We start from the raw sequence: 18,152 nt of genomic DNA, 5'->3' as shown, positions 1-18,152 counted from the left end.
ATTAGGTCAAAATCAATAGCTTTTTATATTTTTCTCTTTCTATATTTAGACAGATCTAATTATACATTCATACTATAATCATTTTTGGGTTCTGTGAACGGGATGGTGTGCTGAATTATACTATGGAGGGATTTATCTGGGAAGGGTTTCTTCCAGTCAGGTAGTTTTTGTTAGCTTGTTTCCATTGTGAAAGGAAACTGGTTTCCGGTGTTCTGCATTTGTTGTCTTCTGCAGGGAAAGTTTTACCTATAAAGCATTAAAAATGTTTCAGGACAATTTTAAAGTTCATCTCGTCAATGTAATAATGAATGTCTTATAGTAAGCAGGGGTGTTTGAAAGCATGCAGTACAAAAACCTCAAAGTGTCAGCAAAGCACTAGAGGCTAAATTAGATATTAGCTTATAAATAACAATAACACACTGAGGTCAAGCTCAAAGTGAATGTTAATTTGCTGTCATTTAATTTTACAAGTGCCCTTGAATAGCATGCAAAGGGGAATGTGTCATGGATATTTAAAGTCATAGTTCACGCACAAATGAAAATGATGCGATTAGTTGTTTAAGTTCACGTCTTACTAAACAAGTATGACTTTATTTTTGTTTTCAATGGGGTAAAAAATAAGAATGAAGTTTGAAGGATGTAGTTGGTTGGCAAACTTTGGCTGTCATGTGAGTTTGACTGAATGAGGACTTGGGTTGTCAAGAATAAAAATGGAATCATAAACTATAAAAGCATCATAAACATCTTAATTTAAGTAGTTGTCAATATTCAGGGCCCCAGACTAACATTTGAGAGCAGTGCCACTGCCACCAGTGCTTCTAAGTTCTACATGGCTGCACCTGATTTGGTAGCGCTGGGGAAAATGTTTTTTGCATTAATACAGCACTAGGTAACTTTTCAACCTTCATAATATATTTTCAAGACTCTTGTGATGATACATCGACTTACAATAGGTTGAATGACACGTCTGCCACAGCCTGATGGGGTCTGTATCGTTTTTAATCGTATTTTTAAACTTCGGGTTTCGGGTAGTAACCCGAGAACAAAAAGAACTACAAAATTTGACTGCTTTACGGCATATACGTCACTTCCACCAACACCCACACTTCCTTACATTTGGATGTGCAAGCCCAACTATCGTTTGTTTGTTGGATGTTATAGTCAGGTCCGAAGCAGCACAGAAAAATAAGAACGCAAATGTTTTGTTGGAAGAAAAGCAAAAAGAGGAAACAAAAAAGTGATCGGATTAAAGGCAGGACGAGGATCAAAATTGGGCCAGCGTTTGCTCATTGGCGTGAGCTGAAGGAGGAGGAGGGGTGCCCGACCGATGCTGACTTGGCTGTCATGCTTGCTATGGTGATTAGCTACCACTCAAACATTGAATTGATGTATCGTATATAGATTCTGTAAAACGGTAACCAATACACTAAGCTACTATAATGACACTGGCTTGTAAACGTGAGCATCGCGATCATTTGGCATTTGAAAAAAATAAAACCTGTGAAATTATATTCATATGACATGCTGAATCTACTGATTATAGTGGACATTTGCATGTCTTTTTTTTAATTGAGTGTTTGTTTGCCATCTTTAAAAGTTTTGTTTTACAAATCATCACATTTAAATTTGGATATTCTTTAGAGCTTTGAAGTGCTGGAAAAAGTGTGAAGCACTTTAATAAGTCTTGAAATCAATCAACTTTATTTATATAGCGCTTTTACAATCAAGATTGTGTCAAAGCAGCTTCACAGTGTCAAACAGGACAGTATTGCAACAAAATTAGATTTGGCTGTACAGTCGTTCTGGAGAAAACAGTGATGTTATATCAGCTTCTTTTAATTTATCATATAGCGACAATGTTGGCAGATCTGTATAGTTTATAGAATTAATTAAAACCTAATTCATACATTTTATTTGTATAATTAGTTAAATAACTTTAATCATAATTTTAGTGTCCCCAACTGAGCAAGCCAAACCAAAGGCGTCAGCAGCAAGGAACCAAAACTCCATCAGGGCATTATGGAGAAAAATAAACCTTGGGAGAAACCAGACTCAGTCGGGGTGCCAGTTCTCCTCTGGCCTATTAACACACCGTGTATGATTATTATTCAGGCAACCTTACAGGTCAGAAATCTTTAATAAGTCCTGAAAGTGCTTTCATTTCACACTTAACTCTTTCCCCTCCAGCATTTTAAACAAAAAGTTTGCCACCACCGCCAGAGTTTTTTGACCATTTTCACAAAAGTTTAATAGCTCATAGAATATTTTGTTTTATGAATATCTGAGCATGCAATATATCATGCATTCCGTTTTATCAGCACTTGAATATGGGCACGTTTCATTAAAAAAGCAACATTTTGAACAAAAAGCTGAGGAAATCAGGTTTTTGTGAAAGACTGTATCCAGATCAGATACAGAGCAATGATCAAACACAGATTGAGTAGATCGAGTCCATCAATACCCCTAATGCTTGCACAGTCCTATAGCTCGTCCTGGGTCCACATTGCATTCAGTAACATTAGATAGTTTTGATTTATATGATGTTTAAGGCTAATGATCACATTATTTTGCATATGAATATGGTTACATATGATCACTTGTTTTTGCGTCTTCATCGCGTGTATTTTGATCAGGAGATTCTGTACTCATTCGGAAGATGCATAATGGTACCCCCTAGTGTCTAACAGTGAAAACACGGAAACCTGGAAAATTCAGTTTTTGGCCGGGAAGTGTTTTCTCCAACCCAATCACATGTAAATGCTTATAAATAGTACGAGTGTGCAGTGTCGTGGAATGTATACGCCAAAACTAATTTTGCCGTGCGTTTTTGATATGCTGTTTTTCGCGTGCATATGATACGCATTTTATGGCGTATATCTGACACGCTCTTGGGTAGGATTAGGGTGGTGGGTTGGGGGGTTCGTATGTATAATACGCCATAAAATGCGTATCATATGCACGCGAAAAACAGCGTAGCATAGGCACGCCAAATGAGTTTTGCCATATACATTCCACGACATTGCACACTCGTACTGATTATACGCATTTTTGTGAGATCCGCCTGGTTTTCTCACAAATAACGGAAAATTCTGTTTGGTGGGGGAAAGAGTTAAAAGGGTGTACTATGAACCCTGAGATTAATGATTCTCACTAGATCTCGCTGCAATGTTATTCATTTTTGTCCGAATTCAACCATTTTCTAACTGGAAATGCATTACGCACTGTCTCACTTTCTCCCAGGTCTGTATAGTAATGGTGTGACATGATCGAGATTGGCGCTGTCTATTATTGCTCCAAACTGACTAATGCTCCACGCTGCTCAGCTCAAACGAGTATTGCGGTTTTGTTTCACTTTCGTTTAGTTTGCCTTTTGATGTTTCTCATATGTAACAGAAATGGCAGCTCTCAGTTGGGCACAAAATGTAGTCGTACTTGAAAATACCAAAGGCAACATCTGGATCCAGTGGATGATATTCAGTTTACACCCTTTTTGCAATATCTGATTGGTGAATGTTTCTTTTGAATGGGATCTTTTCCGTTAATCATTTAATTGTTTACATTTACCTAAATCATTTGTTCACAAAGAGTATTAGTGAATAAGGACTTACATGTTGGTCAAAGCTTGTATGGAAGATTTTTATGATGGTTTTGCATTGTTTCTGAAGCTTTAAAGCTCCATTCCTTATTTGATGTCCTAGTATGGAAAATAATAACTAACTACATTCTGCAAAGAGTCTCATTTGTTTTCCATGGAAGAAAGAAACCACAAATGACAGAACAATGAAATAATTTTGGATTTGGGTGAACCCATTGTTAAAATTAAAAAGGAGAGTTGTACTCTGTGTGACATTCACACATGGATGGACTGAATGCTGACAAAATGGCCACTAAAATAAAGTCCCAAATTTGTGCCATGATCATCTGCTGAGAATTTAGATGCCCTGTTTGGTATGCTGAAACGGCAGGTTTCAATAGATCCTGATTGCCCACTGTAACTGTGGTTCCTGAGGCAGATAACTAAAGTGTTCACTGCCTGGAGCTGAGCCACATAGCAACGTCTGCTTCTCTGAACAGCCGTCTGAATGGGCATTGCCAGGTGAGAGACCTAAACCAGGTTTGTCAGGTGGTTGTACCAGGAAGAGAGCTAATGAAATCAGTTTCAGTAAAAGTTCAAGTTGATGGCATCTTTTTGCAGATTGCCGTGTGATCAAACACACATCCTCTGTGTTGTGTGCTTTTTTTCTTTAAATGCTTTGAGTTGAGGGTAAATGTCAACTTTCATTTGAATAGATTTGCTGGATAAAATAACGAAAGGCAAGAAACAAACACCATGAGAGGCTGAAAGTGTTTTGGGCACCTTGAGTGCAGCTCAAGTGGTTTGCATTTCCGTTTCTATTGTATGCAGTTGTGGCCTTGCTGCAAAAATACATTGTGTCCTTAAATTGAAAGTCATATTATGAGAAATAAACATTTATTTTCAGATAAAAGATAAAACAGCTTGAATGCTTCAGCACAACCATTCACATTTATATGTCAATGACACCTTTTGAGTGATCATAAGCTGTGTTGTGTGTAACGCATTACATGTAAAGAGCAAGTAATGAGTAAAGTAACACACAGCTTTTAAGTTTACAACAAAATATCTGAATTAATCTTTCAAATGAGTAACGCAAGTAACTTTTCCCATTTATTGACCGACAGCTCTCCTATCCCCATATTGAGAGAAATCACAGAGAAAGTGCAGAGTTTTGTGCGCTGTGAACACACTGTAAAAAAAAAAAATGTTCAATAAGTTATGAAAACGTGTTTTTAGATGGTTTTAACTCGTCAGAATAAGTTAAGAAATGTTAAACTTTTTTTGTATATAAGATACAAGATAACAAGTTAAGTTATAGATAAGTTAAGATAAGTTAAGTTAAGATAAGTTATACAAGATAACTAATTTCTAAAGTCAGTTTAACATAATCTAAGATGAAATAATTTAAACAACCAAGTCGATTGTACTAAATCATTTCAGACTGTGAGGTTTTTTTACAGTGCATGATGGTTATTGTATATGCATTTACTCAAACTTGCACTATAAACATATTCAGTTTTACTCTAAATGAATAAAAAGTGAAATGCAAACAAAATATTAAACAAATATTACACAAAAAAGTATTACATTTTAAATACAAATACTAATTATGTGGGCTATTTAATCTCAAGTCTTAACCAATATCTTTGATGCTGACATTCAATTATCCAATTCAGCCATACTAATTAGCAAAAAATACATTAGTTAAAAGGGACTTATGCGAAAATCACTTTTATAAGGTGTTTAAACACAGATGTGTGTCCACAATGTCTGTAAACAACCAGCCTATAATGGTAAAAATCCACCAAATACTTTATTATATTCCCCATCAACCATTTCACATAACGCACATTTCATATTTCCCCTTAGATAGGGAAACCCCACCCACGACTGTTGATTATTTGCCCTCTTTGCATAGACACAGCGACCTCCATTTCTGTTTATTCGCTGTATCAGCAAAGCTAGAGTGTTACAATATGGAAGCCCGTTTCCGCCACTAAATAATAAAAAAAAAAAGTAATTGCGACTTTTTATCTCAGAATTCTGACTTTTTTTCTCACAATTGCGAGTTGTAAAGTCAGAATTCTGAGATATAAAGTTGCAATTGCGTGATATAGTCAGAATTTTGACTTTTTTTCTTGCAATTTCGAGTTATGAAGTCAGAATTCTGAGATAAAAATTCGCAATTGCGTGATATAAAGTCAGAATTCTGACTTTATAACTCGCAAATTGCCATGAACTGGCTTTTTGGCAATGAGCTCAGCTCTGCTGTCAGTTCATTAAATATGCAAATCTTTTCCAATCCTAGCCGTGGGCATTTACTTCCAAGCCTCCAGTGCGGCACACCCATCAAAACCCAGCGTTCAGGAGAGAGCCTCAAAACCAGTGTAGAAAATAGCCGATTACTTATTAGTTATGATGTTTTTGATTGTAAAAACCACACAAACATCATTAGCTGACCTCAGACAACAGTATTAAAAAATCAAAAAGCCAGTTCATGACGCCTTTAACACAAAAGTAACATACTGTATTACTTTCCACAAAAAAATAATGCTATTAGTTAATTTTTTAGGGAGTAACACAATATTGTAATGGATTACTTAAGTACATTTCTCCAATACTGATCATATTATGTAGAACAACTAGTAAGATAATTAAGATAAAGATTTAATGTGTCATTCCCAACATTACAAGGAGTGTCTAACTGTCCGTTGATAATTTCTGATTGTTCTTTTTCTTTAATGACTTTTTTGTGTCAGTAACAGAGAAAAATGACAACCTTCCTGTCTGACTCTCTTGAGGGCATAAATTATTCAGCAACTACAATAAATCATCTGAAGTTTTTTTCTTCTTCTGTGTTTTGACTATAGTGAGAAAATGTGGAGGAGGGTTTTTTGTTTTGTTTTGGTAAATGCCAAAATACCTGTGATTTTTACACTCAACCTTTTAGCCACTTTGTCTGCGGCGTGTAATGAAACTGAGTGAAGAACTTCCCACTCTGGGGGATGATGAACATTGGAATTAAGTTTTGTGTGCCAATTTTCTGTGTTTTTATGTTAAGTCTCAGAATTAAATTATTTGAAAAGAAACACAGAATGCCCCTGATGCATTCTGTGTTATATATATATATATATATATATATATATATATATATATATATATATATATATATATATATATATATATATATATATATATATATATATATATATATATATATATATATATATATATATATATATATATATATATATATATAAATAGGTCCTTCTCAAAAAATTAGCATATTGTGATAAAGTTAATTATTTTCCATAATGTAATGATACAAATTAAACTTTCATATATTTTAGATTCATTGCACTCCAACTGAAATATTTCAGGTCTTTTATTGTTTTAATACTGATGATTTTGGCATACAGCTCATGAAAACCCAAAATTCCTATCTCAAAAAATTAGCATATCAATGAAAAGGTTCTCTAAACGAGCTATTACCCTAATCACCTAAATCAACTAATTAACTCTAAACACCTGCAAAAGATTCCTGAGGCTTTTAAAAACTCCCAGCCTGGTTCATTACTCAAAACCGCAATCATGGGTAAGACTGCCGACCCGACCCTGTCCAGAAGGCCATCATTGACACCCTCAAGCGAGAGGGTAAGAGACAGAAAGAAATTTCTGAACGAATAGGCTGTTCCCAGAGTGCTGTATCAAGGCACCTCAGTGGGAAGTCTGTGGGAAGGAAAAAGTGGGGCAAAAAAACGCTCCAACTTTATTTAATGTGATAAAGTTATTATTATTTTCCATAATAATGATAAAAAATAAACGTTCATATATTTTAGGTTCATTGCACACCAACTGAAATATTTCAGGTCTTTTATTGTTTTAATACTAATGATTTTGGCATACAGCTCATGAAAACCCAAAATTCCAAAATTGCAGTTGATGGAGATTTGTGGGATGCACATCCAGGGGACGAAGCTCCGTTTCCACCACATCCCATAGATGCTCTATTGGGTTGGGATCTGGTGACTGTGGGGGCCATTTTAGTACAGTGAACTCATTGTCATGTTCAAGAAACCAATTTGAAATGATTCAAGCTTTGTGACATTGTGCATTATCCTGCTGGAAGTAGCCATCAGAGGTAGGGCTGGGATAAACGATTATTTTTTAAACGATTAATCTAGCGATTATTTTTTCGATGCATCGATTAATCTAACGATTCATTTTCCCTGTCCGATTCGGTTACGATTCGATTCGATTACCGATTATCTCCCCATTAATTGCCTAATAGCAATTTATACATGTTGATTTAATTATCTGAATGAAAAAACGAATTCCTTAACATTGCAATATATGTTTATTGCTCTTAAAATTCCAAAGTAAGACTATACAAGAGCAATGCATTCAATAAAACCTTGAAAACATAAAGTAGGCTACACACACACACACATAACCCCATAGACTGTGGCCAACCCGCAAGCCTTGCACTTCTGAAAGTCTGAGGAGCCACTCGTGTTGCTACCATAGATATACATAATAAATAATATACTTAATTACATAATATAATTTATTATGTACATCTATGGTTGCTACTACTCTCCGGCGCCGCCATCTTTATTTTGAGTCTGACGAATCGACGCGCATATTTTGCGTCGACGTATTTTTGTCCCAGCCCTAATCAGAGGATGTGTACATGTTGGTCATAAAGGGATGGACATGGTCAGAAACAATGCTCAGGTAGGCCGATGCCTAATTGGCACTAAGGGGCCTAAAGTGCGCCAAGAAAACATCCAATACACCACCACCACCACCAGCCTACACAGTGGTAACAAGTTATGATGGATCCATGCTCTCATTCTGCTTACGCCAAATTCTGACTCTACCTTCTGAATGTCTCAACAGAAATCGAGACTCATCAGACCAGGCAACATTTTTCCAGTCTCCAACTGTCCAATTTTGGTGAGTTTGTGCAAATTGTAACCTCTTTTTCCTATTTGTAGTGGAGATGAGTGGTACCCGGTGGGGTCTTCTGCTGTTGTAGCCCATCCGCCTCAAGGTTGTGCATGTTGTGGCTTCACAAATGCTTTGCGGCATACCTCGGTTGTAACAAGTGGTTATTTCAGTCAAAGTTGCTCTTCTGTCAGCTTGAATCAGTCGGCCCATTCTCCTTTGACCTCTAACATCAACAAGGCTTTTTTGTCCACAAGACTGCCACATACTGGATGTTTTTCTCTTTTTACACCACTATTTGTAAACCCTAGAAATGGTTGTGCGTGAAAATCCCAGTAACTGAGCAGATTGTGAAATACTGAGATCGGCCACGTCTGGCACCAACAACCATGCCTCACTCAAAATGCGTGCCCAGATTCATTAAAACTGTCATCAACTCAACCAATAAACACAGTGTTTGGTCTTTTGAACCACCAATCACGTTGCGGAGCGGAGCGCTCTCTCACAGAGCACAGCACACAAAAGTAGTTTTCACTCAGTATATGTTCCTCAATTTGTGTTTGAGAAGATTATTTGCGGAGAGGTTGAAATGTCCATTTATGAAAATAGCCGCCCACATGTAAACGTAGCCTCAGTATATTTTATTTCACAGTTTGTTGGTCACAACTTGTTGTATTGTTTGATTTGTTTTTCCTGTTCAAATATTTCTCAGACGAAAAATGTTTGTTTCAATGTTGTTATTATATAACAATCTTTCTATTTACTTTACTACTTGAACTTTTTAGGACACATTGTCAGTAAATAAAACACACCTGCTTTCACTCAAAAACCTAGAAAAGCCTCGAAAAATGTTATAATAAATGGCTTTGACTTGCTGAGGGATTGTTACATGTAGACAAAATTTCATCTGGAAGTGTAAAACAACCAAGTCTAACGTTCTAAAGGAAGTTCTGTTTGAGTTCACAGTAAAAAATACCACATTTTTGCTGTTGTTTTTTTTGAAATTATATTAATTTAATCCATTCTCAGAAGAAAAAAAAATGTAAAATTGGGACATCAAATGAGCTAGATGGAAACTTCAGCTTCTCCTGTTTAAAATTACATATAGCACTTGATGCTAACTGCTAGAATGAGTGACAAAAACTACGGAAAGTTGAGGTACGTCAGGCGCCCTAAAAATGTTCTAGGTCTTTAAGGGTTAATTATATAATATATTCATTTATATAATAAAATATATATTTTTTTATTATATCAATATGTTTATATTTTTGCTTCCAATATTATGCCCCCCCCCCCCCCCCCCCCCACGTTGTTTCATTTAATTATAAACTCATCACTCGATTTCTCAACCTCCAGAAGCCCTGCTTTTATTTACGACAATGACAAATAAAGACAAATGAGCCCCTCATTTTAGGTTCTTTTATTAGATTCATGCAGGTGCTGCTTGGATTGAGGAGCAAATAACCAACTACAAACTAGGTCAGTCATAGTCTAGTGCCTAGTATTACTACATAGCATTGCCTGCAGTACAATTTTGGATAATTTATAATTAGACTGCACTTGCATAAGATAGTTGGTGTTTTTAGTCACAAATTATGATGCTTTTACCTGCTAGCAAATGGCTAAAGTGGCTCTATCAGCTTTGTGAGGGAAGGAAATGGCGATCTGTGTCACACCAAACCATGGTCTGGCTACATCTTATGTGTTTAGTTTAAAGATTACTTGCCATGTAGCAGTTACTTTTCTTTCAAAGCAATTTAGTATCCTGATTGCAGGGACCGTCCCCCTGGAATAAGCGGCCGAGGACATAGTGTTGATTGTGATGGCAGTAATAGAACCCCTGTGACCTTTCATTTAGCATTAACAATTAACTAGGAAGCTACCACTGCCCTTGTGCTTTCTTTTTGGTTTGACCTGATGTGTATGTCCAGACCCCCAAAAGATCACATTCATAAATTGGGTTTAACCTACTGACTACTTGATGTATTCTCTTCATAAAGGTCCCCTTTCAGCAAATATCTCCAGTCTGCTCTTATGTTTTCATAGCAATTTTCAGTGAGGGTCAAAGTTGATGTCATGTCATATAGCAAGAAAGCTTTCTATACTATCAAGGTTGCAAGTTTCTCTTGCTCTTGTGTGTATACACAGAGGCAGTGTGCTTTTTTTAATTTAGGTGAACATGGGGACTGCATGAATGGTTTGCTTGTAGTACATCCCAAATTAACCTTGGGGTGCGTTCGGCCCATTTTGTTTGATTTTCTGGTGGCACATTTATAACGACATTATTGGCAATATAGGATGTGTACCGTTTTGAAAGAAGTCATTGAAATTCATGAGAGAAGGCATGCGTTTTTGTAACATTGTAAATGTTAAACTTTTGTTCATCCTCGGAACACAACTTAAAGGGGGGGTGAAACACTCAGTTTCAGTCAATCTCATGTCAATCTTGAGTACCTATAGAGTAGTATTGCATCCTTCATATCTCCGAAAAGTCTTTAGTTTTATTATATTTATAAAAGAAATATGGGCTGTACCGAGTCTTTCCGGAAAAAACCGAGCGCCTGGAGGCGTATCGTGTGGGCGGAGCTAAAGAATGATGAGCGCGCAAAGCGGTGACGTCCTCAAGCGTGGAGAAACCCATCTATCTCAGCTAATACAGATAATGATCCACAATCAAATCTGAGGCTGAAATAAATTGAACAGGAGAAACGGCAACATCAGGATGTCCATCTCTGTGGTATGTACTGTATTTAGGGGCCTTTGTGTGCAGTTTATGAGGACATGATTCGGTTTATGGACTATTGTATGTGACTAGACCTTAGAGGTAGCAAGCAAAACGGTTTTGCACGTCAGAGTCAGAATAGTGTAACGTTATACAGAACAACAATGGAGTAACCGTTAGCGCATTTGAATGACGAAGCACGCGATCGTATCGTTTACTGATGTTTACTCATGCGACGAGCCAATAGCAGAGACATTTGAAGTTGATTTACTCACCGGCATCTTCCAAAGCAGGACCGCTCTGTCAAAAACACACTTCTTTGGTATGATTTGGTGAAGTCCTGTGACAGCAGTGACCGTGGAAATCCACTTTGCGACGCGACTGAAGCGATGCCTTGAAGCTTCCCGTCATTTCTGCGTTCAAATCGGTTCAAATGCAGCGCTGCCTTCCCGCAATGCTGTGCTGAAGCCGCTCGACGTCACCCATAGGAATAAAGTGGAGCACATAAGTGTTCACGGACGACTGGATCTGCAGCTGAGAGACTGTTTACAGCGTGCATTTCCTCTCTCTCCCTCTAGTGACGCGCGCGCACCCTTCCGGGAGAAGAGCCTGTACAGCCCATACAAGGACCTTCCGCTCTATTTAACGTCAAGTAGACCCATACTCGAAAAAAACTCGCAGAAACTTTTGAGAAACCGGAAGGAGTATTTTTAACACAGAAATACTCCATCAAACGTCCAACATTAGTTTTTGAAACTTTGTCTATGTTTAGAATGGGAATCCAAGTCTTTAAAGGTGTAAAAAGCTCAGTATGCATGAAACAGCATTTCACCCCCCCTTTAAGATATTTTTTATGAAATTTCTGACCCCAGAGAGCTTTCTGACCCCACATAGGCAGCAACACAACGGCCATTTTCAAGGCCAAGAAAGGTTGTAAAGACATTGTTAAAATAGTCCATGTGACTACAATATACTTATATACAATATACTATTAAGTACGGTACTTACTATAGTACTTACAATAACTGGGTACTAACCCGGCCCTGGACCATTAAACCTAACCTTGAAGGATGTTGTATTATATTACCCATCAATTCCTTTGGTATGTATACTGCAAGTACAAGTAAATACAAATACTATAAAATAAAGTGCAACCCGTTGATCATTAGAAGATAGACCTTCCTGGTACACTTTATGAGTTTTATAGATTTAAAAAAAAAAAAAAAGTTATTATTGTTTCCAATAATATTATTAAACATACCAGCATTTGCTGTTTATTTTGGAATATCCCATGAGGGAAAAGAAACCCCAAAGACTTTGGCATTCAGAGAGTAAAAACAAGACTAAAAATAAACCTTACATCCTCTCAGAAAGTATTTATTATTGGGCAATGCCAAAAAAAAAGAAGTATAATTTCTTTAGCACAGATACGTTGTACAAATCTGTAAAACATTTCTCTTTAGGGTAATAAAAACTTTTCCATGGAGGAATTACACATGCTCCTATTGGTATCAAATAAACCTAGCAATTTAAGTTTGCAAATGTTCAAAGTCAGTTTGTTATCCAGAACCAGAAGTAGTCGACAAACCTCACTTTGTACAAACTTCCACTCAGGGAAGTCTTTTATCTGTAGCAGAGTTACAAACCTGAATTCAAGTTGTATCAATCCTTTTTTCCATGTCTGGAGCTGCAGGGCCCATTTCTCCTAATCTCAATTCTAAATTTGGAGAGAGTACAGGATTGTGTCTCTATCAGGTTGAGTCAGGGAGGTTTGATCATGAGATATAATGGCATGTGTATCACAGTGCGTGCTCTTGAATTGATAAGCAAAAACTCTTTGCTCTATCATTTAGCTATAAGTATGCATCTTGTGTGTTCAGGGCATGTTGCTTAATTTGTAAGTTATGTGAGCCGTGTTTCCGATCTCTTTACATTCTTCGCCGCATGTCCCATCTCCAGCGAGGGAGTCAGTTTATTGACATGAAACCCCCCCCCAGAGCATGTGTCAGATGACCAGGCTTGATTTAGCCAGGGTGTGGAAGTACAACTGGCCTATTCCCTTGTGGTTCCTATGATTCAAGCACTGGCCTCTCAATGAACTCCTGCATGGACGCATCTTCTACTAGTGATCTGGTGGTCAGTGTTGACTCAGGGTGGATAGAGCCGTTGACCTTAATCATATTTGGCCTTGGGTGTGCTCAACTGTCTAGATGATTGTTAGGACTTTAGAGGTGATATGCAATTGATGACCAACAACTCAGATTTGTAGGCCAAAGATGAATAAAGTGCATTTGCATATACTCAAAGATTTGGTAAATGCCTTATTCTGTGTTCTAGTCTAAGAAAGCAAAAAGGTTAAAAGTCTGGTCGGATTTAAGTTCAATAACGTTCCTTTATCCGATGAGTCATGTTGGCTTGATTTTCCAGAGCAGACGTTACAGCGTTTCCTAGTTTTTAGTGCCATCTAGTGACTAAAAGGTGGAAGTATTTTTCCACAATATCAAACACAGATCCATGAAGAAGCACTCAGATTTATGTGGGTATTTCAGGGAACTAAATAAAAGTTTTGAGTTTATTGTAATGTCATTATTTGTTTCACATTTGTATATATCAATAAAATGCATATCTTATTCAAGTCATACTTTAACTCATCATCTGTTCTCAGAAAATGCTGCATTTCAAAGAAAAGTGTGCCATTACACTCAAAAAGGTATATGAACAAAAGAAATCCAAGTAAAGATGACAATTTCTTTGAGTAATACAAACCATATGAATTTGTCACTGTTATATAATATGTATAAGAGCTGTTTACGTAATAATATTATGTTACATTAATAAAAGTTTATTATGTTATGTTAATTTACCTTATTAAATGAACTATTTGCTCTACAAGTGTCAGTGGAAAACTATTAACAAGCATATTTTTAGAAACAAAATGCAAAAATAACTTGATTTAATTGAGGGAAGGAATTCCATCCAATAAATGAGTGCCCATAGCACAAAGGCACCACTCTTCTGCATAATGGTAACCACAAAATTAAATGTCCTCTAAGTGTCCAACATAACTGAACATTAAACACTAACATAAACTAACAACATCTTTCCCTTTACTGAAAAAAACACATAACACCTTAATCCCTAAATGTACTCTCCTAAAGCAGCCCCTTGCAAAGCATGCTGCTGGGAACTAGAGATTCACTGCCCAGTTTGTTCGTATCACTCACACTGTTGCCTTAATTTTGAGTTCATTGAAATAATTTTTTTCAGTTAGTACAATGACATTTTTTTGAGATTCGACAACCTTTATTAAAACATTATTAAAATATTTTGTAAGCATATTGGGTAATTTTGTGTGTTTTATTTCTGATTACGCAGTGAAACATGCCAAATAGTGCTATTTTCATGATTTATCAATTTTTTTATGTGGTTAAATACAATAATATTTTGAGTTTCTATTTATTAAACAAATTTCCTTCATTGTATCAACTCAAATTTTTAATTTTAATAAACTCAATTTTAAGGCAACCAGGTTACTTACTTTTTTAAGTTAAACCAACAAAAACCAACAATAATTGTTTTACAGTGCAGCAATGTTAAGTTGACCGAACAAAGTAAAGCTGACAATACTCCTTTTTAGTAGAAACAACTCAGTAAATGTAAGTTCAAGAAGTTACATGAGTTTTTAAAGTAATGTGAACAAAGATGATTTTAGTGCAACTAGCAACAGTTGTGTTCTGAGTTTTGCCGACCGCATACGGCGAAAGTTTAATCTGTCAACTAGCTCCGCTTCACCTTCGTTGCTCTGGTTGGTTGTAGCGCTATCCTATCATGTGCAGAGGGAGTTTGAAAGACAACCGTTTATCCCGCCCCTCGGATTGAGCCCTGTCAATGGTGAGTTTCCAGACCAAACATCTTGATGTGGGTCTGGCTTATCAGTCTATACAATGGCATAATAATCCCTTAGACTTTCATTGTCTGGTCTTGGTCTTGGTACCATCTCGTCCTGCCTTGGTATTGGTCTTGTTTTGGTCTCAACCCCTTAAAGTCTTGTTTTTTTCTTGGTCTCAACACACATTGGTCTTGATCTCGACTTGGTCTTGGATAAGGTGGTCTTGACTACAAAACTTAAATGCAATATACACCCTTTTTTGAGAAAGTATAAATATCTTTAATGATGAACATATGATCTACTCTGCTCAAAAATCCCAAAAACGTATATTTGAAAGGGGTCTTTGGAATGAAAAACGATTTAAAGCCACTCTTAAATTGTCTTGTTTATTTTTGATTGTAGTTCTCGGTTGTCTCTCTGCCCTTTATTGTGAGGTAAGAACCCAACAAGTCATTGTACAGAACTAGAAATGATTTAATTATTGTAAAAAGATCTATACTATAGGTAAGTGTGATGTTTCTAGTAAAGATATCATATAGCAGAACCTCTGAAGCTTGTGCAAAAATCAATACCGCTTAAATTGAAATCTGTCGGCAGCTCTGCTGTAGCGCTGGAGGAAGCAGTCGGGGTAATTGGAAGCTTCAGAGTCTGCAGCACATTTGATATTTGTGCACAGGCAAGGAACTCCCAAGGGCCATTTATTCATATCATATCATAGGCACAGGATGGATCCCTGACTCAAAATCAATGTGATTGTTCGATTACACTGAAGACAAATTATCGTTCTTATTGAAGGCTTCTGAGTGATTCTGATTCCAGCCACTAGAGGGCAGCATGAAGTTTGGTTTCGATATATGGTCTTCACTATAATCAACACTAGCATGCACATAATATACCACGGTAAGGCACTAGTAAATAGGCTAGGACATTATACCTATTTGTCTTCTCATCTAACATCTGCTTAACAAGCTGTTTCCACTTTGCCAAGGTCATTCTTCATTATACTCAGAGCAGCACGAGACCGAGTAAGCTGTCGAATTAGACTAAATCATTGCTGGGAAAAGGCAGATTCATTCATTAAACAGGGTATATTAAAAATAGGACAAGACCCTTCCCTGGACTTTGCTAGTGGTTTCAGCATCTGGTCCCCACGTGATAGCAAGTTTGAATGTGTGCAGATAGTTGAATAAAATGCATGTCTATGAGATTATTTTGCTGTTTTAAGGTTCATGAGGCAAAAACAGTAAATCTGATTGCTTGGAAAAAAATAATTACTCGCTTTTCTTCAAGCAGCATGATTGGAAATACTCATGTTTGTTGTGTAGAGTATTTATTACTAACAACATGCATGTTATTATTCAATATCACTTATATCACGCGGCTTAATGGAAAGCGGTTTTGTGAAGAAATCTGATTTATAATTTTTGCCTGATAAAGCATAAAATAGCAGAATAATCCCATAGACTTTCATTAAAGAAATGACAAAGCATATCTAGCAACTTGAAAATCATAAATTTAGTATTGCGCCAGTAAGCAACCACCAAGAAAACTAGTAGCAACTGCATGTGGCAACCACTCACAAAACGCTAACATTGTGGTGGTGAGTTCTGCATTGAACAGTGCAAGCGGGACAATTAAGAATTAGACAAAGTCAGTTCTGATTTTTAAATGTCTTAAAAGAGGAAAAACCCTTCCCTGGATTTTGCCACTGGCCTCAGCATTGGTCCCCATGTGTTAGGAAGATTGAATGTGTGCGAATGTGACTTGTGAGCCTGGCTCCCATAGCCAGCAATGTATGCGCATCTGAGTAAGAGTAACAGAATCCCAATGTGATGCGCCGGGATGCTTTAACGGAGTAAATATAGCCACAGCAGGCAGGACGAGAGGCCCTCATTGCCCCTGACTATCCTTCCCCAAGAGTCAGAGAGGAAATCGCCACTCTTACAATATTAATCGCCTATCTCTACAAACTTTGAGGCAGGATGTATCTCGTTACGGAGCATCCGTGCGATTTCGAGCCTGATTTCCCATATCATTAATAAATGCATTGAATCATTGTGGTCATCTCTGCTTTTTTAAGGAAGTCCACATATCACCTTTGCAAATCAGGATGCGGCTTTGCCATTCTGCTTTTTTATGACTTTGCAGTGGTTAATTAAATCAGGCTGCTCCAAAATTGGTCTGGAATTAAGGCCACCCAGAGTCTCCAGGCTGCATTACCTCAACCAGCAGGTCAAGGCTCGTGACTGACTGACTGCAGGCTGGAAGGATTGATTGGCGAGCTGCAGGTCATAGCTATGTTGATGATGCCACTGTAAGTCTATTATTATCAACGCTGGCCAGATCACCGTTCCTTTTATGGGCTCATTAAATGTGTTGAGTCGTTATGGTCGTACATCAAGGTGACTCAAGGGAAGGGTCATATTTTTTCACGTGCAAGGGTTCATAGTCAAATATCTGCTGACGCATGGCAGTATTTTTTTTCTTCTTTTTGGGTGGCTGTTTTATAAGTATATGTTTGTTGAAGGGTTACAACACATGGATCCGTCTATCTAACTCTGTTGTCATCCGCTGAAATTCAAAAAATATATATATTATATTTATTAGACCATTAAGTTGCAGATAATGAAGTAGTTGCACTTAAATGCAGTAAATGTAGGGGTCAGAGAGCTCTCTGAGAGCTCTTCATCAGAAGTAACTTAAAGGGTTAGTTCACCCAAAAATAAAATTTCTTGTGGAATTAATGACACACCCTAATGTCGTTCCATACCCGTAAGACCTCCGTTCATCTTCAGAACACAGTTTAAGATATTTTATAGATATTTTAGTCCGAGAGTGTATCTAAGTGTATGCACACTTTACTGTCCATGTCTAGGGAATAAAAACATCATCAAAGTAGTCCATATGTGACATCAGTTAGTTAATTAGAATCTCTTGAAACATCCAAAATACAGGTCCAAAAATAACAAAAACTACGACTTTATTCAGCATTGTCTTCTCTTCCGCGTTTGTTT

At 37.0% G+C, this 18,152-nt stretch overlaps 1 protein-coding gene across 2 annotated transcripts in view; it reads left to right on the top strand.

Moving 5' to 3' along the window:
• Positions 1 to 18,152, top strand: part of tspan9a (tetraspanin 9a) — a 324,934-nt gene that overhangs the window by 31,182 nt on the left and 275,600 nt on the right. Inside the window, exon 2 of one of the 2 annotated variants that reach the window (XM_067420225.1) lies at positions 8,480 to 8,536. The exons of the other annotated variant lie outside the window; for it this stretch is intronic. The gene's annotated coding sequence lies outside the window, so the exon portion shown is untranslated. The remainder of the gene's footprint in view (positions 1 to 8,479; positions 8,537 to 18,152) is intronic. 2 annotated transcript variants of the gene reach the window in all.

The sequence above is a fragment of the Pseudorasbora parva genome, chromosome 16 (genome assembly GCF_024679245.1).
Source record: "Pseudorasbora parva isolate DD20220531a chromosome 16, ASM2467924v1, whole genome shotgun sequence".
Classification (NCBI taxonomy): Eukaryota; Metazoa; Chordata; class Actinopteri; order Cypriniformes; family Gobionidae; genus Pseudorasbora; species Pseudorasbora parva.
Note: the sequence above shows the minus strand (reverse complement) of the source record. Positions and strands in the feature narration are given on the sequence as shown.